The 25,457-nt window shown below is 36.4% G+C and overlaps 1 protein-coding gene and 1 long non-coding RNA gene across 4 annotated transcripts in view; one reads left to right on the top strand and one right to left on the bottom strand.

The window, feature by feature from the left end:
• Window positions 1-25,457, bottom strand: part of LOC132705798 (muscle M-line assembly protein unc-89-like) — a 104,704-nt gene that overhangs the window by 58,024 nt on the left and 21,223 nt on the right. The window lies entirely within an intron of this gene.
• On the top strand, window positions 19,402-21,415 carry LOC132706810 (uncharacterized). The gene is made up of 3 exons (XR_009619650.1): window positions 19,402-19,559; window positions 21,087-21,143; window positions 21,233-21,415. It is a non-coding gene; the product is annotated as an uncharacterized LOC132706810 (long non-coding RNA).

Raw genomic sequence — 25,457 nt, 5'->3', positions numbered from 1 at the left:
TTAGAATTTTCTAATATCGATAATAACGATAACAGGAATGTTGTATTTTTAGAATTTTATGTTTATCGATTTGTGCCGGGTAAGGTCCATATAAAAATTTGCAACAGTTAAACTATGAGAGATTCACATAACAATTTCCTAGTATTTCGATCCAAAATATGCCTGTTGCAATAGATTAGCTTCCAATTGGAATATTGCTTTTTAACTAAATATTTAAGAATGTGCTCTATTAGTTGTAATCGTTTTTAAAGCCATCTAGGTCTCGTTTCGTAGGAGACAAACGACTTTAACGACACATTAGCCCGCCATGTGTCGGTGTATGGTGTGGCGTCCCTTTTTTCCATCGGCGTTTGATGGAAGCGACGAGGTATTTTCGTCGCATTGGTCCAAACTATCTGTCATTTTTGATTGATAATCTACACGTTTCGTTGTTATGCGGCGGCCATGTTTACGCTTTAAACTGTCTGGTTGTATTTTTGGAAAACAGCGCGGTACAGTTGGCCCCGAATTAATCGAACGTGAACCTGTGTTTAGAGATGTGACACTACCGGTGAAGTTACGGTATTTGTTTCTTTCATTTTGTAACTCTGAGATCGCTTTTTGCGTTGTTTACTTCGGACGAAATCGCAATTTCAACAATCAACCGAAAATTTCTCAAAAATAAACGCGGCAACACGGGATTAAGTCGTACCGCGCGTAGTAAAACCGATAGTATAATTTCATTCTTTAATTTTTGCTCGACGTTGCCTCTCGTACCGATCGCTCCGGATGCGGTGTTGCCAAATCTGTGTAAATGTCGGACGTAGCAGTTTTGATGTGTTTATGTGTATTTGCGATGTGGCTGTTTATTTTTCATTTAAATGATGGACCACTGTATATTTTCCTATTCTATATTTTGTTGCAAAACCTTTATGAAAGAAAGTTGGATTCTTGGTAAAATTACATTATAATTTCACATATCAAATATATCCAGAAATACCATTGGCCGTTCAACTATTCTACGAACCTTTCGTTTTAAAACGAACCAAGCCATCTTTCCATAACACATAAAAGCTAATATACAGTGCTCAGTAAAATTAATACACCACTACTGTTTGCGAAAAATATTTCATAATAGTCATAAAATATTTTCATGTCTTAGTTAAGTGCATTCTTATTCTAAGTTAATAAGAGTATTAACAAAAGATAATATTCCATTTTGAATATTTTGAATAACAGCACGGCTATCGCTTGAAAGTACAGACTTATCTCGTTTTGATCCAAAAAAGCAAGCCTATTCAAGATCAAGTCCCAAACATTCTCAATTGAGCGAAGATCAGAACTGATTGTTGGCCAATCGATAGTATCAATTCCAACCTCATTAAGATAATTTTGCACAATCTGAGCAACATCAGCAACATGGGGTTGAGTATAATCGTGCTGAAACAAGAAAATCTCGGCCATGTAAGGACCAAGTGGTATCATATGTATTTTCAGGATCTCCCTTATGTACCTATCTGCAGTTAATAACCACCTAGTTAGTAGGAGCAGTTGAAGATATTCCTCCCCAAAACATATCTGACCTTTCGCCAAATAATCTGGTATTTTGGAAGTTACATTGGGCATTTTGTCTTCGATAAACTCTTATACGTCTATCTGAATTGCAGAGATAAAATCTGGTTTTATCGGACTAATCTTCATCAGCCCAATCGATGTATTCTCCAGCAAAATTTAACCTTGTTCTAGCATGCTCTGGGGTCTAAACTGTTCCTCGCGCTGCGCTTCTTGGTCTCAGGTCAGATTTAGCTAGGCGTCGACGAACAGTATCAGTTGAGTCCAGTTGCTTCTTGTAGTTGTGTCTCCAATGATCTTCTTGTCACAAAGCGTTATGTTGAAGCAGAGACTCTTGAAACACGGCGTTGAACTGGCGTAGTTATCGTACGGGATCGTACGAGAAACGCGATACACCAAGTCTCTGTCCAATTCTTCTTACAGTAAAATGAGTGTCTGGGCACACACTCTTTTGATGTCAAATTTCTGGATTGGCGTTCCATAATAAACACTTTACTGCGCCGTACCTCCCAAATGTAAATTTTCATTGCAAATGATATTTTAGCAATAAAACTTATGTTATTTATCTGAATTCCAATAAAACAAAAATAAAACGATAAAGAATGGTATAAATTTGGAATATATGTACTAAAGCAGTTTACAATAATAATATTTTCAGTTTTAAATAAATTTCCAAAAATAACTCAAAATCATTTAGTTGTGCGTTAATTTTGCTGGCCAGTGTGTTTCTTAAGTTGAGGATTTCCTTTTACCATGAGACAGGACTTGATAAATGAAGCAAATTTCTCAAATAACATTTTCTCGAAAACTTAAAAAGGAGATGTGGCTAAATAAAGAAATCAAAGCCCCTTGGCGAAAACTATATTTAATATAAAAAAGGAGCTGAAATTCATACATAATCATCAATTAAAAAAGAAAAAACAACGAAAAACTTATGTTGTTAACGAATTGTACGATATACTTAGTTCTCTAAGTTTTGGTTAATAATTTCAGCTTCTTATTATTAAATGCAGTTTTCGCAAAGGGACTTCTTTTATTTATTTATTTAGCCACATCGTTCTTTTTGAGTTTAAGTGAAAAATTTGCTTCTTTTTTTAAATCTTAAAAGTCTAAAAGGAAAACCCCAACTTAAAAAGCATATAACAACTATAATCGGAGTAGATTCTCAGAAATTTGAAAGGCAATACAACAAATTTTCGAAAAACACAAAATTCGATACAGAACGATTGAATTAAAAATCACCGTTAAGAAGACTTTTTGAAAGACTTTTGGAATCAGTAAATTAATATCTATGAAAAAAACAAATGAAAGTCAATGCATGAGACGGACATCTTATCTAGCTTCGTTATTTTTTGCTCAAAAAACACAAAATTTTAGATATTTTAAATTATTGCACAAGATTTAGATAAAATGAAACAACAAGCTAAAATAATAATAAGAGTCTAAAAATTCATTATTGGTAAAATATTAATTTACAGTGACTTTTGTAATTCCAATAAATGGACCTTAAATTTTTTCCTAAATACTAGAATTGAGCTGGATTCAACATATTTATTATAATTATTATAAAGCTCAATGGCATTATAGCTAAAGCAGCGTTCAAATTTACAAGAATTATGCAGGGGCATATCCAGAATGTTTTTCCTCCTTAGAGGAAATCGAAACACTAAGCAAACTTTTAGGTACTTTGGTAATAGTATATTATGCAACAAGTGCGGTAAACGGCATTTGACTCACGAGTTAATTTGAAACGAGCGGATCGCAGCGGAGCGAGTGTTTAATACACGAGTGACTTAAAAAGTTTACCGTACGTGTTGCATATAGGGTGCGGCGGTATACCCAGAGCCCCTATTCTGGACACAAAAAAATGACGTCATTCTTTGATAAGTAGACATTCTTGAAAGTGTTGTATTGGGTATAACGAAAAGTGAGGAAGTGCATTACTATGCAAAACGGAACTTCTAAAATGTTCGTCGTAAACCTTTACAAAGGTTAATAAAGCAATGTGTATTTGACAGGTAACTAACTTTTTTTTTGAAAAAGTCTATAGGTGTTTTTTATAAATTCATCTTTATTTTGCGTTTTCAATAATTTCCACTGTATTATTGATATAAACAATGGACTTAACGCACTTTATTTAAACTTGTTTAGTTTAATTTTTTAAGAATAGAGCCCGAGGCAGTCGTCCGGGAGATTCGGGAACGTACCGTCGTCCATTTTGCCTTAAACTCTAGTTGGTTAGACGGGCGGGCGCCTCAATATTAGGCAAGACGCTACAGTTACGGCCGGCAGTTGGGGGGATGAGGGCGACGGTATTATAAAATATTTTGTTAGGTGAATCACAGAAAGTAACAAATGCGGCACCCAGCGTAGGCATATAGGGCCAGAGCCCCGCTTGGGGATCGCCCCGTGTGTGAGGCGGGGAGCTCTCGAAGCCTGGACGAAAGACCGGGCCGCGGTGGGCTGGAGAGTTGCTCCGGGAATGGGGCAGGCGAGGCTTATGACGGATGGGCCCGCTCTCCCTCGGACCAGGGAGCTGCTTAGACTGACCAGAAGGGAGTGTAGAGCACTAATAGGGGCCTACACAGGACATTGCAGGCTTAGGAGGCATCTTTGCTTGCTAGGCATTGGAGACGACCCGGAGTGCAGGTGGTGGAAGGGGAGGAAACCCCGTATCATCTGCTCACCGAGTGCCCTGCTTTGACATGGGTAAGATTGGGAGTCTTCGGAACGTCCCTGATCGATCCGGACTCAGTGCACGGTATTGGGCTAAATGAGTTGCTGACCTTCTATAGGAGGGGCGGCATTCTGGACGCCCTCTAGAGCGGCCTGGGGGCACAACGGGTGTAAATGAATCGGGAACAGCTGTTCTGGATTTTTTATAATCTGGATATATTAGCAACGGTTAAGAATGGATAATATAATGGAAGACAGCGTATAAGCTTAGAATGGAAGCAAGTCTCAGAGAGTTTGTACTTTGTACAGGTCCAAGAATTGAACCCCGTGGCACACCCTAAGTAACGTCAGATCTGAATATACCGATATTGGTTCTAATGAATTGCTGCGTATTATTTAAATTCGACTGGAAGACAGATACAAATCGATCAGTGAAACTAAAAAAAAAATCATAAAATCTGGGTTTGTGAAGAAAACAAACGAAACTCAATCAGAAGGAAAAGCATCATAGTTTTGCTCTGTTTTTTTTTAGTCTTTAGTATAAAAAAAGTCGAGGTTGAGCCATTATACGATCTCGCCATTGCGCATTTGCAATTATACTTTGCGGCACGAACATATATATTTAATTTATTATCCATTAGAGAGAAGAATATCACAATCGTTGGCCAGTGTATGGTCAATAAATCATTTTAGGCGCAAAGCGTAGAAAGGTTATTATTAATTATTATTGGTTTATTAATTAGTGCGCATTAGTGCCGCTGAAAAATTGCGTCGAAGAATAAGCAAAAACTTTAAAAACACAAACCCGAACCTTACGCCAGAAATTATTGGTAAGCACTTTAAAATTACTAGTGTAGGCGTGCTCGGATTCCGGGGCTTGGCTTTGGCCGTCAAGGAAAATCGTAAATTTTTCTGAAATTTTAATAGTTGGCAACCATGGCCTCGATAAATCTCGAAACCGCGGAAATTTCAATTATACAAGCCCACGGGTTTCGTTATTACGAATCTACGAAGTCCAGGTGGATCACGAGGGCATTCTTTTTGTTCGTAAAAATAAATCTCCAGGTTCGGTAAGGTTTTAATTGAGTTTGGCCATGATGATTGTACTGGTAACTAGAAAACGTGAAAAAACATGACTTTTGCCTGGGACAAGCGTAACCGTCTAACACTTTTACTGGAAAGCAATGAAACTGTATTCTGGCGACGAAAATACTTGGGAAGTGTAAAGCAATATCAGGAAGCACGACAAAGCCCTTTACGTTGATAACATGTGTATCAAGGAGGGTTATATAATAAATACCTTTAGGAAACGGGAAGAGACTAATAATCGTGCAAATTGGAAGCGGAGAAGGATTTTTAAAAGGTCTGCTAACATTTCAGTCGTGCCATGAGGGATAATACCACGAGGATGTTTATCTTCCGCTATCATTCATTCATTCACGACCCATAGAAAAGAGTCCAAAAAACTAGAACTTAACCAACTGGTTAAGCACCAAAAATATCGAATGTGAAGATAATTTGGAATTTGGAAGATAGCGGGAAAATGTAATCTAACTGTGCTGCGCCTACTGTCATATCGCAAACTAAATCCTATAGAACCTATAAGAGTGTAAGTGATTTGTAGCAAAACACAACACAACAGTCAAAAGCAAAGACCCTGAACTACTGTTTGGTCAAGTCATTGAGGATCCTCTTAACTAATTTTATTTTATTTTATTAAGATATATATGAAATGTATTTTGGTTTCTGCTAAGGCTCAAATCGCCTTGACGCATACAGTTTGGTGATACATGGAATTTTAATATCATTATTATCGTGTAAAAGGCGTAGCGGCTGACCAGATTCCATTTCATTACAGCATTTCTAGTTTTTTCTTGGGTTGTTGTTGGCCCTTCTGTACGTAGCCATTCTGTTTAAGTGCTATTCTCTTTTACTTTTTCTTATCCATCTCATAATATCTTCTGTATAGCACTCTTTGCCTGTCGTTTAGTGTGAACCCCGATATAGTTCTTAGAGTTTTCATCTACGTTGTTCTTAGTAGCGTCTTTGTTACCGATGTTCTCCTTCTTCTATAAATCGTGTGCTCGACCTGATTAGCTATGGTCATAGCTTGTCATAAAATGTTCAGTTTCTTTGCATCTTTGCAAAATGCGTGTAACATTTTTTGTAGGTCGTCCTCTGATTCTGCGATGAGTACGGAATTTTAATAGATTGACGGTATTTTTTTAATATTCAAAAACATGACTAATCTTTCATTGAATCTTAAAACAACTACAGTTTAAGTCGAGGTGCATTTGCATTTTTCGATCCGCTAATACTTTATGGTTGTTTCTCAATAATACGTCCCTTGAGTGGTTTTCGAGAAATTAATTATTTTCTTTATTTTTCGAATAACACATAGCTTCAATTGAATTTTTATTACTACGACACTGGAGCTGGCAGAAAGTTAAAATTTTGGACGTAGCTCAGGGAGGCTTAAATTTTATATCATACAGGGTTGGTCAAAACTAATGACGCGCCTGCGAGATAGAAAAGTGCATTTTTGAAAATGGTACTATCCTATATATTATCACATATTCAGAGCAAAATAATTTCTCTTTCGAATGATGTATCACGACTTTTTAGGTGGCCATGAAATATCCGTCTTATGTTTAATAATTCATTTTCCGTTTGAAAACAAAGATTTACTCATTATTGATTGTGGTGCAAATTTATTTGATAAAATCGGTTCACGAAATTGTTTATTATGCATGGACAATGCAACCACATTATAGCCACAACATGCAGAAAATTTAATGAAACGAATCCTGATTTTCAACACATGAGAATATTTGCTAGAATTAGGAAAAGCTTTACAGACCATTTTTCAAAAAAGATTAACTATTTACACTAACAAAATATTAGGTACTTAAAATACACAGAAAAATAAATCTAATTTTTATATTAGCTGTTCGAAGCGTCCACCACACCATTCTAAACATTTTAAAATCCGTTGAAGTGGACTGATAGTAGTAGCCTTTTTTTATCTCCGATGGATCTATTTGTTCATATCATAGTACAATCCGATGACGTAACTCTTCCTTGCTCTGCGTCTGTGTCAAATAGACGTGTGACTTTAACGCTCCCCATAGGTAAAAAATCTATTGGCGGTGACCGGGCGATCTTGCTGGCCAATTCAACTTTCCCAAATGTCGAAACCAATAGTAATCAAACAATTCGTATAATTCTTGTGACACCTCTTCAGTGCAATGAACCGGTGCTCCATCTAGTTGGCAACGAGAGGTCCAAAGTTCCCGAAGGCTTAAGATTCTCGAAACAAACATTTACCACTGTTCTTAATATTTCAATGTATTTTACAGCATTCATTGAATCATCGTGAATTAAAAAACTTACTTTATTATCTCTTAACAAGCAAAGCATATTTAAACTAAATTTGAGGATGTGATATAGTCTCTTCTGAAAATTTTGCTTCGTCGGCCATCTAAAACAAACTTGCTTTTACTTCAGAAACCAAATGGTTGACGTTACTTTTTCGAAGAAGTCATTTCCTATAGTTTAACTTTTAAGTTAAAATTAATTCAATTTTAGAACGTAAATGGAAGTAAATTTGAACAACCGGCCTAAAAACTTGTATTGGGTGTGTGTGTTATTGGATTGTGGTACTTGATTTTGATCATTTTGCGTCATTGTTTCTTATGCACAGTAGGCATTATGCCACAGGCTAGTTACACACAAAACGGTCAAATTGGTAATAATGTTCTTCAATCTCAATATACCATATTCTATGGAAGTCTTTTTTTTTTCTTTTTTTTCCTTTTTTAAGAAAATACCTTTTTCTTGGATTAATATTACAAATATTAATAAAAAGGAACAGAGATATTATCAAAAGAAAATTTTCTCTTCCTTTCTTCTGCATTTTCTCTTGGTCGCTTTAATCCTACATTTTTTTACCACAAGTCTTTACGAAAATTACTTATCGAGATGAAGCCGAGTGGAACCTGCTTAATTGGCCACCTAGTACATAATGTTTAATTTCTATTCCCTTAAAATAAAAATGCTTCCTTTTTATGAGTATGGCTTAAGAATTATTTGGGTTACTTCGTATAGTATGAACCTTTCCTTTCTCTTTGCTTTGTGAAGATAGCCTATAGGAAAACTGTCACTTACGTCCTTAAAACTTATGGTCAAGGACAAAAATGTGTATCTGTGGTGGGGAGTGCAATAGAAACGGAAACGTGCATTCCGACGGTGAAAAACGATCGGCCGTTAAATTGCCCCCGGGCACTGAAAATTTAAAAACAATTATTTAATGTCAGTGTCACGGTCGAGACGTTTGCCAAATCGTTAAAGTTTCGTGGGCCGTAAAACGCGGGAATTGTTGTAAAAACGCTCGCGTCGCGCACACATTATAATAATTATAATCGTCGACGATGCGCGGCGGCTATTTTTGAGCCGCCCGGTGCATTGCCGACGCGACGCGGGGCCCAATTTGGAGCGATTTATTGCGTTTTCGACACACGATTTTGTAACGCGGACGTCTAATCGGCGTTATCGACGGTTTTGTGTAACAACGGCCATCAAAATAAGTCGTTAGAGGAGGAATTATCAGTTGTTGGTTGTTGTCAAGTTGTGGACCAACGGAATATCGTTTAGACTCGGAAGGCCAAGTCTACGACACCAAAAGATTCTTCCAGATACGGAACCCCTAACCGTTTTTGAACCAATATGGAATTTTCAATTGAGCATGCCCGGATTGCTAACGAATTCAATTTTTTAGCTGAAAAATAGAAGAGCTAGACGGCTTAACTTTTCTTAAATAATAATTTTATTTACGTTCAGATGAACAAAATAAAATATTCTGAATCTCTGTTTTTAAACCTAAACCTAAACTTGACTGAAATGGAATATTCCTTTTTTGCAGCCACTCGACGAGAGACTGCTTGATCCAACTTTGATTTCGCATTGGCGCAGCTAGTCCACAATGATACATTACTATTAATGAAGATTCGCTAAACTTGGGCAACAGCTGTTGACTGCACCACCTTTTAAAGGAAAAGAAAACATTTAGAGGTGTGACATGGTAAGCAGGACGTTTGCGCGAAATGATTTTCTTGAAAAGAGATTTCGATCTTATAATTTTGTGATAAATGGAGATCCGCTTTGACAATAGATTAACATCCACGAGACTACCGAAGAACACGATCTCGATGGAGTGATGTTCTAGGCATACACTATTAATAATTTCTAGATCACTCCTTATGATTTGACAGCTTTGCAAATTTTTTCTCCCGAAAATGAGTAATAAATTTTTAGGTTTTCCAGTGCTGTATACGATTGTGAAATGCGGACGCATATATAGAGTACAAAATTGGTTTCGCGAGGCCTTAGAACTTATGTACGACATTGTACGTAGTTTCCCATTCATTCGACAGCACTGTCTTCAAATCCTATGTATATTACGTTTTGCGGAATATATTATCAGTGACATTTAGAACTGCAGCTGCACAACTGTGCCCCTTCCTAAAGCTAGACTGAGTTTCTGGAAGAATACTATTTTTATCCAAATGATCAATTAGTTCCCTTTTAATAAGATTTTACAGAATTTTGGAAGCTACTGATAAAATGCTTCCGCACATATTGCGCAATCTTCCAGGCGGAAGCAAAAACGGGAATTATTTATAATTTGAAAGAAAGTTCCACAGACTACTGTCATACTATTTACAAATCTTCTGAATTCACTCTATAGAGATTAATTTATCAACAACCGACGCAGGAGGAATCCAGGAGATTTGTAAATTGTATGGAATTATAAATCCAAAAACTTACGAGGTAGTTTCATTAAGGTACGAATATTGTTATTGAAGCGATTGTAATTGGTCATAAGATTAACTCAATCCTGCAAAATCACAAATTTTACTTTTTTCGCAAAAATGAGAAGTTCTATCGAGGTTCTGTCTCTATTTCCTGTCTGTCTGCCTCTCGGTCCGCTTGCCCGCGCGTCTCCTTCCTCTAATGAACGACGAGCTATATCTTTATATATTTATTGTTTTGTCTTAGTTTATAAAAATTGTTCTTGTACCTACAATATTATTATTAATGTCTTTATTCACCATCAATTACAAAAGAAGAAAAGAGTATATATATATATATATATATATATATATATATATATATATATATATATATATATATATATATATATATATATATATATATATATATATATATATATATATATATATATAGCGCGAGCATTGAAGACGCCAAGTGAGATTTTGGCGAAACGTCTGCAGGATTCCAGTCGGAGTTCAACAAGCGAACGGATGATATCCCGGAATATAGTGTCGTCACATTTTTCCATCCGTGAATCAATACGTGAAAAAAAAAAGGTTTTAAATGCGTGGTGAGGAAATATTTCGTAGGACATAATACGATATAGAACACCATAGTTAAAATGTAAACTTGTAATAGTCTTTATATTATTATTTCGCTTTGCATCATGCTATATTCACTTTGTGCTGATGAGCGCTAAAATTTAGATTTATTTATTTGTAAACCTATCTTTCTAAGATATAACGGGGATGCTTTTTTTGGTACTTTGTACTGTATGCAACCTAAATTGTCAATAAATAAATAAATAAATAAATAAATAACAAACCATCTGTGCTCGTGCTTTTGGAGTTCTGCAGCTGAGCTGTTTTTGAAGGTGAATCAAGATTTTCTGCGCTAGACCCGACTGGGATTTCTTCTGAAAAATTTAAATAAAAAAGGTTGTCGACGTTGTGCCGGGTTATTTTGGGGAATGCACTATTCGGACAGTTTTAAGGACTGAACGTAAGACTCTGAGATTTGTTGCCGCCTTACCGAACACAAATTCGTTATATATATATATATATATATATATATATATATATATATATATATATATATATATATATATATATATATATATATATATATATATATATATATATATATATATATATACTCTTACTTACTCTGTAATTGATGGTGAATAAAGACGTTTAATAATATTGTAGGTACAAGAAAACAATAAATATATAAAGATATAGCTTGTCGTTCATTAGAGCAGGCGGACCGAGAGGCAGACAGAAAGGAAATAGAGACAGAACCTCTATAGAGAGATAGAGATAAATTGGTCTCCTACTACCGTTAAGCTTGGAGTTGTTCTGGGTTGCCAGATTGTAGGTTGCGACTTGAATCTCGTAACGTTTAACGAAGCGATACTTGGGAATGGTCCTGTCAATAGGCAGCCCTAAGACTTCGTCTGCTTTTATCTCCCTGTAGGGCAACAAATCTTGCTTCGCCTTGCATATAGATCTATACTCGTGGAAAATCCAGTAGAACCTCCAGCGCTCCAATGGGTGCTGTAAGTTAAGTAGGGTGTAATCTGTTATTCACTTAATTTTAGGACCTGATTGTTTATAGTTAACCTTATAACTTTGTATTTACCATTTTTCAATATAGCCCATAACGAGACAAATTTCAATTCCAAAATATTGAAAGCGCATAAATTATTATCCGGTCGCCATGTTGTCCTTTTAGGGCAGCGGAAGTTGACGATGCAAGTTTCGAGAACAAGAACGAGAGAAATTTATCACGAAACGGCCAATTTTAAGGTGAAAAGGCGGATTGTTTAAGCCCGAGCAAACACCTCGATACCTGACTTTGAATTATACGCGCCCTTATCGCTGTGTCAACATTCAAAGTCCAGATAAGCGGTTCCGTTTTTACCTAAAACCGACGCTACGTTGCATATTCATAACCGCAGGCATGAGATTCGTGGGAATCGGAATTATCATGGCGATTCAAATCAATGACCTTGTGTCCCTACGAGACCTTACCACACCCTTAACATATGGATCATATTATAAATGCATTTAAAATTGACTAGTTCTTGAGGAAATGTAGTTTTGTGTCCATATACCGATATATGGCGATTATTCAACTTTGGAGGTTTGATTAGTTAAAAAGTATGACAGAAATGAATAAATACAGGGTGCTTCAAAAAAATGTATACACACTTTGAACTTCCATAGAAAATTTATTTACCGTTCTACAAAGTTAAATTTCAGGAAAATAGAAAGCTGAAAGTCCAATGTAAATGAAACATAAATAACAAATGTTAATACTGTTCAAATTGGTGACCTGCAGCATCAATACAATTCTGAGTACGAGTCACCACTGATTCTGTACATCGTATCGAAACGTCCAATGAGATTTCTCTACACACTGCTTGAATCTCATTCCAAAGAATGTCTAGGTTACGTGGTTTACGTTTGAACACCTCATCTTTTACTGTGCCCCACAAGAAGAAATCCAGTGGTGTAAGGTCTGGAGAGCGTGCTGGAAACTCGATTGGCCCCCTGTGTCCTAACCACCGGCCCGACAAATTTTGATCCAGGTAAGCTCGTACGTCCCTGTGATAGTGCGGCGGAGCACCATCTTGTTGAAAATAAAAATCATCATAACCGTATAATGCACGAATGGCAGGAAATATGCAATCAGCAAGCATTGTTAGGTAATTAATACCAGTTACAGTGCCTTCAAATCGAAAAGGTCCAATGAGTCCCCTTGAAGACAAACCGCACCACACATTTACACCAGGCAAATTTACAGCTTTTTCAATTGTAATGTGAGGATTTTCTTCACCCCAGTAAACACAATTGTGCCTATTGACAGTTCCATTAAGTTTGAATTGGGCTTCATCCGACCAAATGATGCTACCCATAAATCCCGGTTCACGTATCACCATCTCCTGAATCCATTCACAAAATTGCAACCTTCGATCTGGATCGTCGTCATTTAGCTGTTGCACCAGCCTTGGAATGTAAACACGATACTTGCCTCTCTTCAGAATGCGTAGCACGCTGCTAGCACTTACATCACTTTCACGTGCCCCTTGCCTTGAAGATTTGTTAGGAGAGCGTTGAAACAGTTCCAAGACTGCCGTTGATGACACATCACTTGTAGCTGTTCGAGGCCGACCTTGAATGACCTTTATGCACATCACACACTGTTCCATGAACTTCGAATTTGTCTCGAATGCGTGTAATTGTTAATCTTGAAGGTGGTTCTGTATCATACTCCCTTCTCCACTGTCTTTGAACTTCATTTACATTCTCAAACTTCCAGTACCACTTAATAACCTGCTTACGTTCTTCAAAACTCAAACGTACGTTCCCCATGTTGATATTACAAATTCCAACTGATAATATAACATAGAGGGACGATTATGCTGGCACCTGGCGAAGAAATATAACATTAGCCTTGTAGAGCGGGAAAACTACAATAGTTTAAAGTGTGTATACATTTTTTTGAAGCACCCTGTATATACTGGAATTGAAGGAAAGTGGCTAAGTTGGGACGGACTTGTCCACCAAATTGTCAAATTTTGGTTAGTTTGTAAAAAAGTATATTTTTTTCTATTTTCTGTTCTCTGTAACGAACCATCGGTAGGTTTCTGAAGCCGAATAACATTGGAACGGTTGGCAGTACGGGCTTGTTCTAATGCTGAGAGATGAGAAATAATGGAGTCGAACCGACATCGGCGGCCATTTTTTTGACTATTATTAGTTTTTGCGCGCAAAGTAACTATGACTCAAAATAAGTGTCTGAAATATTGAGCTATCGAGTTAAAGTTCCGCAGGAAGCTAGAGTTCCGTCCCTGGCTGGAACCTACTGAAACTGGGCGGGATCGGAATTCCCGAAGTATTAAAAAAAAATAACGTAGTTTTAGGCCGCCTCGAGGGCTAGAGCTAGAGTTTGGTTGAAATTAAATATCACCTCGTAACTCGTGAGTTTAATAATTGTCTAGACGGAAACCAGGGCTACCATTTTTTGCAAATACGACACTGAAGAAAAAAAGTAAAATACAAAAAGTATATAAGTATGTATTTTATTTATAGTATTTTTATGTACACAGGGTGTTCCGTGGTGCCAGGACGGTAAACAACTTTATTTTTATAAATGGGATGCTATGATTTGGAGTATTTTTATCATTATCATTATATCGTATTTTGAGTAGTTTTTGAGAAAATTGAACTATTCCATTTCTATGCAGAAAAACAGGTCTTTGAAAAAGTATGTTTTTACACTTGAAAACTAAAATTGGGAAATTTTTATTATGGATCCATGGGATTGGTTAATATTTAATACTTTGACCTATGCATGGCGGAAAGATATTATACAGGGTGGCCGCAAATAACCATCAAAAAATGGTTTTCCAAATTAAAAAGTATTTAGCATTTTCATTGATTTGGGGATTTAATTCTGTATCATTTCATATATATAACTTTTATTACAAAAATTGGCAGTTTATAATGGACAATTTTCTGCAATAAATCGTGTGTTTTATTTTAAACCTAACATCTAAATCTAATCTAATATCCTATTATAAATAAGTTTTTTAAAATTTTAATTACTGAAATTTAATACAAGATATCCACGGAAAAAAAAAGTAATAAAATTGTTGCTGGGATAGAAATACGCAGTTTTTATTGGATATTTAGTTGTTACCAGCTTTTTTAGAAGAAAAAAACGGCTTTTTGCAGTGTTCAACGGTATTTAGACCTTCATGAATGTTGCATAAGAAATAATACGAGTCCAGAATTAGGCCTATAAGACAGTGTAGGTAGAAACAAATTTTTTCACGAATGGTTAGTGATCTTGAACGTGGTGTGATAGTCAATATTGGAAAACGCCATCCAAAATTATGGTAACAGAAGAGAAGCAATTTGAAGTTCTACTGTACGTCGAAGAAAACAACGAAAATTCTAACAGTTGCATCCTGATATTTACCGTATATTAGTAAAACTAGTGTTCAAAGGACTTTAAAATTTAATAACTACCATCCATTCAAGTTTTTGCCAGTTCAGAAAGTATCCTAACAGCACCATTAATATGGACTTAGAAATTCAAGCTTACGAGTTAGTGAAAGTTGAAATGTTGAGTTTAAGCGCAGCTGAGAGTGACGCTTTAAAACTGAGTGGTGTTAGTGAAAAAACAATTGACATCAAGAAAGAAGCGAAACAGAACAATGGCGAATTTAAATATCCTACATCAAGAAAAAAGCGAGCAAGTCAGTCAAATTCTTGAGATTAAGCAAGGGTTTACTCCTAAAAATGGTTTATCACGATTTTTTTTTCAAAAAGATTTCGTCAACTTTAAGTTCACTTAATAAAATCATTCCACGGGAGAATGATTTGGATTTTGAAAGATATAGGTTTCGAGCGATCACTGGTATTTAAGGTCGATCCAAAAATATCGCCCACAAAATTATTTAGATGAGGGCTTGGTCAATCTAGCTCATAATATTAATTTTGCTTGGTGGGACAATACCATAACAGATCGCAAAGATGCTTTTTCAAAAATGTTGAAATAAAATTTGGGCCCCGGCTTCGAAATTTGTTTGATGCCGGACCTGATGTGCCTTAACCGAAAAATAAGACAATTATTTTGTAAAAAATGAAAATCGGGTAATGCGAACGGGCAGAACTATATCTAGACAATAGTTTCGTGAAATCAGCTTGTTAAAACAATACTAGAAGATAGATGGATAAGAAGCCTTAGTGGTACAGAAGAAGAGGTGATGTCAACTAAAGAGGTGGAAGTTGGTGAAAACTTCGATATCTTTATATGAATTGTCGGGCCCTCACTGGATTGAAGATAGTCAGCGGAGGAATGCCGTGACGTCAAAGTCCGCGTGCTTCGAGAGGTCGCAGACCATTTAAAAATAAAAAGGCGGCGGAAAGTTTACGGCAACATTGTACGCTCGGTGACGACAGATAGAGCAATCTGTGGACGGGAACCGATCACATAATAATACACCGCGGCTCGCTTAAAATAGATTTTATTTATAGGCGATTATACCTATTCACTTAAATGAGAAACTTTTAAAAAATAATAAATTTTACTGAGTATCACGGACCATACAGTTTATATATTTATAAACAAGTCTTTCCTACAGAGACGGACGCAGCTGTCCAATAATAGGAAGCGCAAAATGTCACAAAAAAAGGTACTTTATCAGTGGTCTAGTTTAAATTATTTTTTACCAGCTAAATCTAATTAAGAACTGATTACAGCTTTTCATTACAGTATGTTAATTGATATATCGTTTTAAGTGTCGTTTAAAGGCTTCAAAGCTGAGAGCAAATAGGTCAACATCCAGAAACGCGTTCTCTACCACGTTATAAGTACGGATACATCTGATAATTGGAGAGATAGAACAATAGTTTGAATGATATCTAGATGCAGCGACTGTTTGCCTGTTTCGAAGAATATAAGGATTACAGTTAAAGTATATTTTTTCCAAAACGAAAGGAGATTCAATCAAATTGTTTCCAACTTTATAAAGAAATAATAAATCAAAATTTGTTCTGCGATTTTCCCAAGACTGCATACAATAGATATGAAGGCTTACATTATAACTAAAAAAATTTCGTTGTACACTTCCGAGCCTGACATGACTGTAAAAAAGCAAGATTTTTGTATTATTAAACCCATTAGTCACCCGTAAAATAAATCCAAGACACTGTAGAGCCTTTTGAACAATGTTTTCTACGTGTGTTTTCGAATCATTGCTCCATTTTTGCTGAAAAGAGACGGCCTTAGTATCGTCACACGTACTACATCAATCGATCAAGCAAATCTTTTAATTGCCACGACAAAAAAAAGAATTATTGCGTACTTAACTGTATTACAAATTGATCGGATTGTTGTAATATAAACAACAACGTAATGGACATTGTTGTAAAGAGTGTTCCTCCAAGGCTGCGTTTAATTTTCATTCGATCGGATTAATATACAGGGCGTGGCGCGATTTTTTTTTATTTAAAAAGAAACGAAATCCTACCAATTTTAAATTTGCTTACAAATGTATCTCTATAGCGTGGAAATTTCGACGCCAGATCTCGAAAGAGCCACTCGTTTTAATCGAAGTTTCAACGGAAGCTGTCACATTTAAGGCTCGACGTGATAAATGAGCTTTCGCACCCCTCGTGCGATGACGACATCGAAAATCGATACAAAAATTCTAATTATTAGCACAGGCGGGAGAGGCCTCTATATATCTAGTAGCTAAACGATTGTGAGTAACAAAAATGTACCACAAAAACTCGGTTTCGCTTCTAATGTTTTTGCAAATTGGCCAATCTGTATAGTACTTTCGCAAGTAGCAGTCGATTTTGAACAATTTAGTGTATTTCTCACTGAAAGTTCGTTGCTGATTTGTCAAATATTGATTTTCAGAAACATCGTTATATTTCGCCGACAGGAAGAAATTCCCCCCGGTACGGGCAATGTTTCATTAAAGAAAAGTGTATCGCTCGATTGTATAAAAACTGTTTAGAAGATTTAATTTTGCGATCTGCATGAAGAATAGCGTCAAATCCTATTAATACATGAAGAAAGCGTAAAGTACAAGGACTTATAATTAGGCATAATGATCACGACATGTCCAAAGAGCAATTGGTGTCTAGACTACGAAGTCTATTGCTTGTTATTTATGAAACCCACATAAGCCACGGACAGTTTTTTCGACAACGTTCTTCAAATACCACAAAACAGACAAGAGACCTGTGGAGTCCAAGTGTTTACAAAATTGGCGGCATGAGTATATAACAGCGACAAGAAAATACTGGTCTGAAAATCGTCCATTTACCTTGATGGGACATGGTTTAACACTCATGCCAAAGGAAGGCGATTCTTTCGGAAGCTTCGTCTAGTACAGATTCAGAAAGGGTCGAGTCCCAAATGCTTTGTGGTTTAGGTAAAAACGTTAATAACTCTCGCGTTGGCTACCATTAAGGCACAACGACAGAACTTTATGAAGGAGTGTCAGCTACCTGATATTTCTCCGAATGAAATGATAATAATTGACAATCCGAGCTATATAAGGTTCCAAAGTCATATAATACAATTGAAATTCAAAACAACATGGCAGTAAGTAGTATTTTTTCTTAAAAAGGGCTAAAACAGTTTTAAACACATTAGGTGGCACAAAATCCTTTTCCTACTTTAAGTTTTGGCAAAAAATTCGGTTAATCCTGACAGTTGAGCTTCTGTCCAGTCTCTTATCAGAGGGGTTGCTACTTGATTGCCGAAAAACATTGACAAGACTGGCGACTACCCGCTCATGTGGGCATTGTGGGCAACCAGATGGCTGAACGATAGTTCTCTCTGCAGCTCGAAAAGTGCATTCTCAGCTCGCGAATATAAACGTTAGGAGAAATCTTACCAGGACATTGACATCTAAGAAGCCACATTCATATCACGGGTGTGTTTAGAAGGGGGAACTGCACCAGCTGCGCACTACTGGGGCACAGTCGAGAGTATTCAAGTCATTGAGAGCGAGGACCTATCTAAGCTTCCTGGAGACTACAGGGTTCTTCTAGACCAGGGACCGAATGCGGACAGAAATACTACAGAAACACAATCAATTTAGGTGAAGATGGCGATAGGGGCACAAAACTGGTAATGGAATTATATATAATCTGAATTTTATAATGTATAAGCAGGTAAAACACCATTAGGCAGCCCGCGCCTCAATAATTGAAATATTGTTGATCCCTTAGATACTATGACATACAAAAAGCGATGAAGGAGTATTGTGAAGTGGGCAAAGACCCACGTAGGGTTGTAAGTCACGGAGTAGTAGTAGCTATCTACCAAGTAAAGGTAAACCTTTGATGTCATAATTATTCTTTTCTTTCCGCAGCCCCACCCTGCACCACATCTTTTTACATTGCCGATTTACATAATAGTCATTTATCTGCGAGAGCACACACTAACGAAGCCCAACCAAGTAATTCAATCCGAGCCGATGTCGAAGTTTTTGGAATTATTTCCAAAACTAATAGTTGTTCCTTCAAGGTCCTCGCTAATACATTCAAACCAGCGCAACGCGTACATTTACTATATTTAAACGCCGCACACGAGACGGTTGCGTAATTAAAAAAAAATAAATGACGAACGGGGGAAATGTTTGAACGATAACGCGGCCTCACAAATTCCGAGAATCGTCACGAATTTACCTACGCTTATCGGGGATCTCGTGATCTCGCTTCGAAATTTGACGCCATTAAACGATTTTCCTTGTCTAGGTTTATCTCTCACTATACGCACCATTGAAAATCGAAAATTTCGCGTACTTTCATTCGGCGTTTCGACAAGAAGGGAAGACCAGGTCTAGTGTAAGGAAGTATTTTCAGCCAGAACAAGGCGTTAAAAACGCCGCAGTGCACTCCTAAGACTATAAAAAACTGCCAAGAGGTCTATCATGTTGGGGTGTCGTAGATAGCAGACGAAAGGTAATTAAAAACTAACGTCCTGGCGAGGAAAAGAGTAGAGAATTCACCAGTAGGTCCTACAGATGTTGACTAAATCACGCAGTGATAGAACGGGTCAAATCCGAAACTTTGATTGTTAACTATGGAATATTTTCTAGCTTATTGAATGTTATAAAAACGAAACAATACTTATAAATCCTAAGCTCCTATTAGCATTAGCTGTGATATCTTAAGACATTGGTCGCATTCAGCGGACGTAGCAAAGCGCTCCCGATACGTAGAGGTAGCGATTGCGATTAGGAGCTTGTTGGACATTTGAATTTACATAGCCGTGGCGGAAACGTCCGGTGCATGGGGGGTACCGCAGGGAAGCGTGTTGGGTCCGCTTTTATTTATTATTTATATAAATGATATGTATCAGGTTTTAAAAAACTCATTTGTTAACTTATTTGCTGATGACACGCTTATTTCAGTCTCTGGAAATGATTACAAAGAAATAGCTACCAAACTGAACACCCAAATGCAGTATTTCTACGAATGGCTGTGTCAAAATAAACTGAAATTAAATAGCTCCAAAACCAAGTGCATGGTTATCGGTTCTAAGGTTAACGGTCAAAAAGTCGGGGTATTCTGTGGATATACAGGGTAATAAAATTGAGTTTGTTTCCGAAATTAAATATTTAGGGGTGATTTTGGATCCACAATTATGCTTTAGTAATCATGTTGAGTATCTATGGAAAAAAATTGGTACGAAAATAGCGTTTTTTAACTGTGTATCCCGGTTTTTATCGCAGTGGACTAGGATATTAGTGTATAATAGTATAATTTTGCCTCATAATATGTTTGTTCATTGCTTATATCTTGTACAAAAGAAGATTTAAATAAGTTACAGTTACAACAAAATTGGGTTATGATAATCATGCTGAACTGTGATAGATATACTCCTATAAAAAGTATGTTAGACCAGCTAAATTGGCTAAAAGTCCGGCAGTTCATTAGAAGGGCAAGTTTAATATTGGTTTATGGAATTGCGCACGATCACCAACCAGGCTATCTTAAATTATTTTTGGAAAAAAGGTCAAACTTTTATCAATATAATATACGTTCCAATCAGCACTTCAATGTTTCTATGGTAAAAACAACAAATTTACAGAAAACTCTATTCTACGATGGTGTTTGTAATTTTAATGAACTGCCTAATAATATTAAGGGCGCGCCTTGCCCAAGAGTGTTCAAGAAGAGACTTATGGGGTATTTGCGAAGTTTATAGTTTTGTTTATGCAAATTTTACTTGCTTATGTAAATAGCCAAGTGCTAAATAAATAAATAAATAAATAAATCATGCACTACAAATCCAACATGTTGTGGGGTGGACATCATTTTTAATAGCGGGTTTATTTTTGCTAGGTAGCTGTAGCGAAGCGATCGGTATTGGCAGAATTTGGTCTTGAACGAGGAATCTGGTTTCCACCATAATAAATTTATCTTATTTGCTATTATTTATGATAATATTCGTATTTACAAAATTTACAAAAAAAAAATTTTTAGGATCGCAACGGGAAAGTTTTCTCGAAAACCCCACGAATTTTCGAAGATCGCATGAAGGTATGTCTTTTTTTAAAACAAAGGGTAGTCTTTTTTAAACGCAAATTACACTGACATGAAATAGAGATGCAATTTTTAGTTATTTGCAGAATGTATTTTCACTAAACCGAAGAAATATTGAACAGGATATGGAGAAACCTGAAGAAAACCTACACAGGCATCAAAGACAATATAGGGAAAACTGGAAGGGGTAGAATTTACTAGGAATATTATCACCAGATTGATGAAATACATAGGTAGGACAAAACAGTTAACCTCCCTAACCCAATACCTCTAGAATGGTTCCAGGCATAATGAAAAAACCCCTTCACAGATGGAAACCACTCCAATCAGAGCAACACGTGAATGGCCGCCTAGGATGTTTTATTGGTATTATGAAGGGCTTATAACCTGTTTTCATTTTAGAGCGTTTTGCGACGTCCGCCGAATGCGACCATTGTTAAAATGTTGTGCAGATTCCTGCGCAGGTTTTCCTTCTTCCTTTCTTCCAACTTTACCTCATATAACTCCATCCATGGCGAAGCGTTGCGAAGCCAAATCAATCTTTTCTTTCCTATTATTATAGTTTTCCCGATGATAAATTTTACATCCTATTGTTATTTTGCCTCAGTAACCGCATTTAGGAGTGTTTGCATTATCGGCATTATCGGTTATCATTGCGGTGTCATCTGGGTAACGTATGTTATTTATGTAAATTCTGTTAACTTTAATGTCTATGTTGGATAGTTTTGTGGATAAAATACAGTACAATACTTCTTCATTTTAAACTCATCTGATGTTGTTGGGTTGTGCAGGGCATTTGATTCCAGTATAGGTTGGCTATAGGTCTTACATCTTTATCGTTTAGACTCAGGTCGGATGTTCCCAATTAGAGGAGAACTTCAATAATTTTTATTCTAAGAACGTCATTGATATTGCTGATAGTATACCACCTGCTACATTAAAACTAAACAGCGCCCACACAGATTGCTCCGAAACGTTAGTTGGACTCGATAAATAAAATATTTGTGAGCTAAAGAAGATAGTCATGAACCTTAAGAATAAATCAACCTCGAATGATATTTGCGATGCGAAATTTTTGAAGTCGACTTTTTGTGCGATTGGATACACGCTGTTGCACCTTGTGAATACTTCCCTGGCAACAGGGAAAATCCCCAGGGTTTTAAAAACTAGTGTTATAGTTCCGATATCTAAGGTGCCGATACCAACTAAGCCTGAGGAATTCCGACCCATTAATCTTCTTTCGGTTGTAGACAAAATACTAGAGACTGCTGTCTACAATCAGCTTCGAAGGTATCTCGAACAGCACAACATGATCTTCAAGGTCAATCGGGCTTTAGGATGAAGCACTCATCTGAAACAGCCTTGCAATATGTGTGCTCCAAGTGGCGGTCTGACATTCACGACGGAAATGTCATACTTAGTGTATTTATTGATTTACTGAGGACTTTCGAGACCATTGACAGAAAACGGCTTATTGAGAAACTTCAGAATTATGGTGTGATGGAAATTGCTCTATTGTGGTTTAGGGACTATCTTTGCGATCGGGTCCACGTGACTAAGGTGATTGGCTTCGTCTCACGGGAGATTAGCAGCAAGATAGGCGTACCCCAAGGTAGTGTTCTAGGGCCCCTATTATTCGTGTTGTACATTAACGACATTGACCAAATTGTGATAAATTCTTTTGTGAGTCTTTTGGCGGATGACACACGTCTATCAGTATTCGGAAAGAATTTCAATCAATTTGCTGAAACAATAAATTTCGAACTCAGCCTTTTGCACAACTGGCTTTGCATCAATAAATTAAAATGAAACGTAACTAAGACTAAATACATGATATTTGGTACTAAATACAACTGCAAATTATTCCTGAAAAGTAATTATCAGCCAGTGGGGCATACTAATCAAATGAATTATCTAGGCGTAATGCTTGATTCGCAACTTAATTTCTCCAAGCATGTTGATTTCATGTGTGCAAAGATTGGCAAGAAGATAGGTTTTCTCCGAAGTCTCTCAAAATCTTAGCCATTGGACTCGACTTATTATATTCAATACTCTACTATACTCACATTTTGCTTATTGCAATTCACTTCTAATATCTTGTAACAAGTCAGACGTACAAAGACTTCAAATCTTGTAAAACAAAGCAATGCGAACTATTGTGTCTTGTTGCCGATACACTCCTGTGCGTCTTATGCTTGAATCGCTTAGTTGGCTTTCTATGTCCCAGACCATTGAAATATCTAATATTGTATTGATTTTCAAGATTCAACAGCAATTGCTACCCCCATACTTACAGGAATATTTGATTCCAAGGTGCATGAAACATGCTTGTAAGATTAGATCTAAAAACAACTTCGATATTCAGTTAACCAGAACAACATATATGCAAAAAAATATTTTCAATGATGGCCTGAGACTATCCAATGCACTGTCCTCCGATATTAAAACCTCACCCAATGTGCAGATTTTTCTATAAAAATTGAAAAACATGTATCTGAATTTGAGCTAGATGTATACTACAAATTTTGCATTCCTTGTCGTTCTGTGAATGTATAGTTAAGTAGTTAAGTATTATTATTATTGTTGATATTATTATTATTATTATTATTATTATTATTATTATTTATAGGTATGATTGTGATTTGTTAAATTTAAAATTAAATTATTTTTATGTACATTTGCTTAAATTTTTTTGATGTTTAGTATCATATTCTGCTAATAATAAACTACTTTCAATTTCAATTATTGGTTGTCATCCAGGAACATTGGATTTTGTGCTTTGACAAACCCTTTAGCTTCATGCCAAAGGCGCAGTAATGTAACTATAATGATTGACAAGGATCCGGAGAGTGGCAGGAAGGGAGACAAGTGGATAACTTACCGGCTTTATCGATTTACCTTCAGGTACTGATCAGCTATCTCCTTCGTCTTTTTATGCAGATGGGAGCTATCGTCATTCTAAAGTGGCAGGAATGGAGAAAATAGATAAAGGGATATTTGTAGTCGCTAAAGTAATAAAGTAGTATTAAAGTAGTATTCTGATCAAATTAATTAATAACATGAACGCATAGAGATCTTAACAAGAAAATTAGAAGGATGATATAAAGAGGCACCAGGATAACCATATCAAAGAAAATCGGAACTGGAAGAGTATGAGACAATCGTTGACAAACAAGAAAGTCATCATGATAAAGGGAAGACCAGGGACAACAGAGAAAGGATAGAAATAACATCGCTAAAGTAAGAGAGGAGAATTATAGGAAACTGTGATTCTAGGAATACGCCACCTCCGACATCAGAATTTGAAACGGAAAGTACCAAAGGTTTCTCTGAAATAATGGCCGACATATTCGAGGAGGAAATAGAAAAAGCAATAATCGAAATGGGAGATGGTATTCTCATTCAAATGATAAAGAAGGAGGCGGAAGAGTTACGGAATACTTGAGGTTCCTTTTTAACAAGTGCTTACATGAAGGTAAAATACCACAACAATGATGAAACCCAAACACAATTCTATTATGCAAGAAAGCCGAGTCCTCAGATTCAACAACTATCGTACAATCATATAAAAGCGTTATAAGCACTAGTTAAGAATTGAATTTATAGATACAGATACAGAATCTACCGGAATGCAACCATGACAATAATGGGAGGGATAAAATTTCGCCTAAATTATTTACTCTTGCCTTCGAGGACATCTTTAAATCACTAAATTGGAAAAACCAAGGAATCTCAGTAGACGAAAGGACCTAAATCGCCGCAAGTTTACAGATGACGTACTGTTACTGACTTCAAAAAATGCTGCCAGACCCACATGAGGTATCAACATCAAAGGGTCAAAAAGTGAATTTTAATAAAACTAAAGTAATCACTAATACAAACAATATTCCAATGAAGGATGTATAGGAAGCAGCTATTAAATATGTTCAGGGACTGTGCCGCATTTAAGAAAATCTGTTATATCTTGGAGAATGAGAGAATTAATATACAACTAGAAACAAAAATATTTCAACTCTTGCGTTATTCCAGTCCTGACATTCAGTGCTTAAACGTGGACCTTTACAAGAAAGAATCTAGACTGAATATGGAAGACCATAAAATTGATGGGTAAGACCTCGGAAGAGCGCAAATGCGACAGGAAGATGAGGTAAAGAAGTATGCAGACCATTGAAGAGAAAGACTCATAATAGAGATAACTGCTGACAATAGGAAGATGCCTGCCTATATTCGGATATTAGTCCGGGAGCCCTGAACCTTTTTTCAAAATGATAAGCAACAAGCTAATTCTTTGGAAATCGTTTCATTTCATCA

Source organism: Cylas formicarius, unplaced genomic scaffold, assembly GCF_029955315.1.
Source record: "Cylas formicarius isolate icCylForm1 unplaced genomic scaffold, icCylForm1.1 PGA_scaffold_8__14_contigs__length_24414737, whole genome shotgun sequence".
Lineage (NCBI taxonomy): Eukaryota > Metazoa > Arthropoda > Insecta > Coleoptera > Brentidae > Cylas > Cylas formicarius.
Note: the sequence above shows the minus strand (reverse complement) of the source record. Positions and strands in the feature narration are given on the sequence as shown.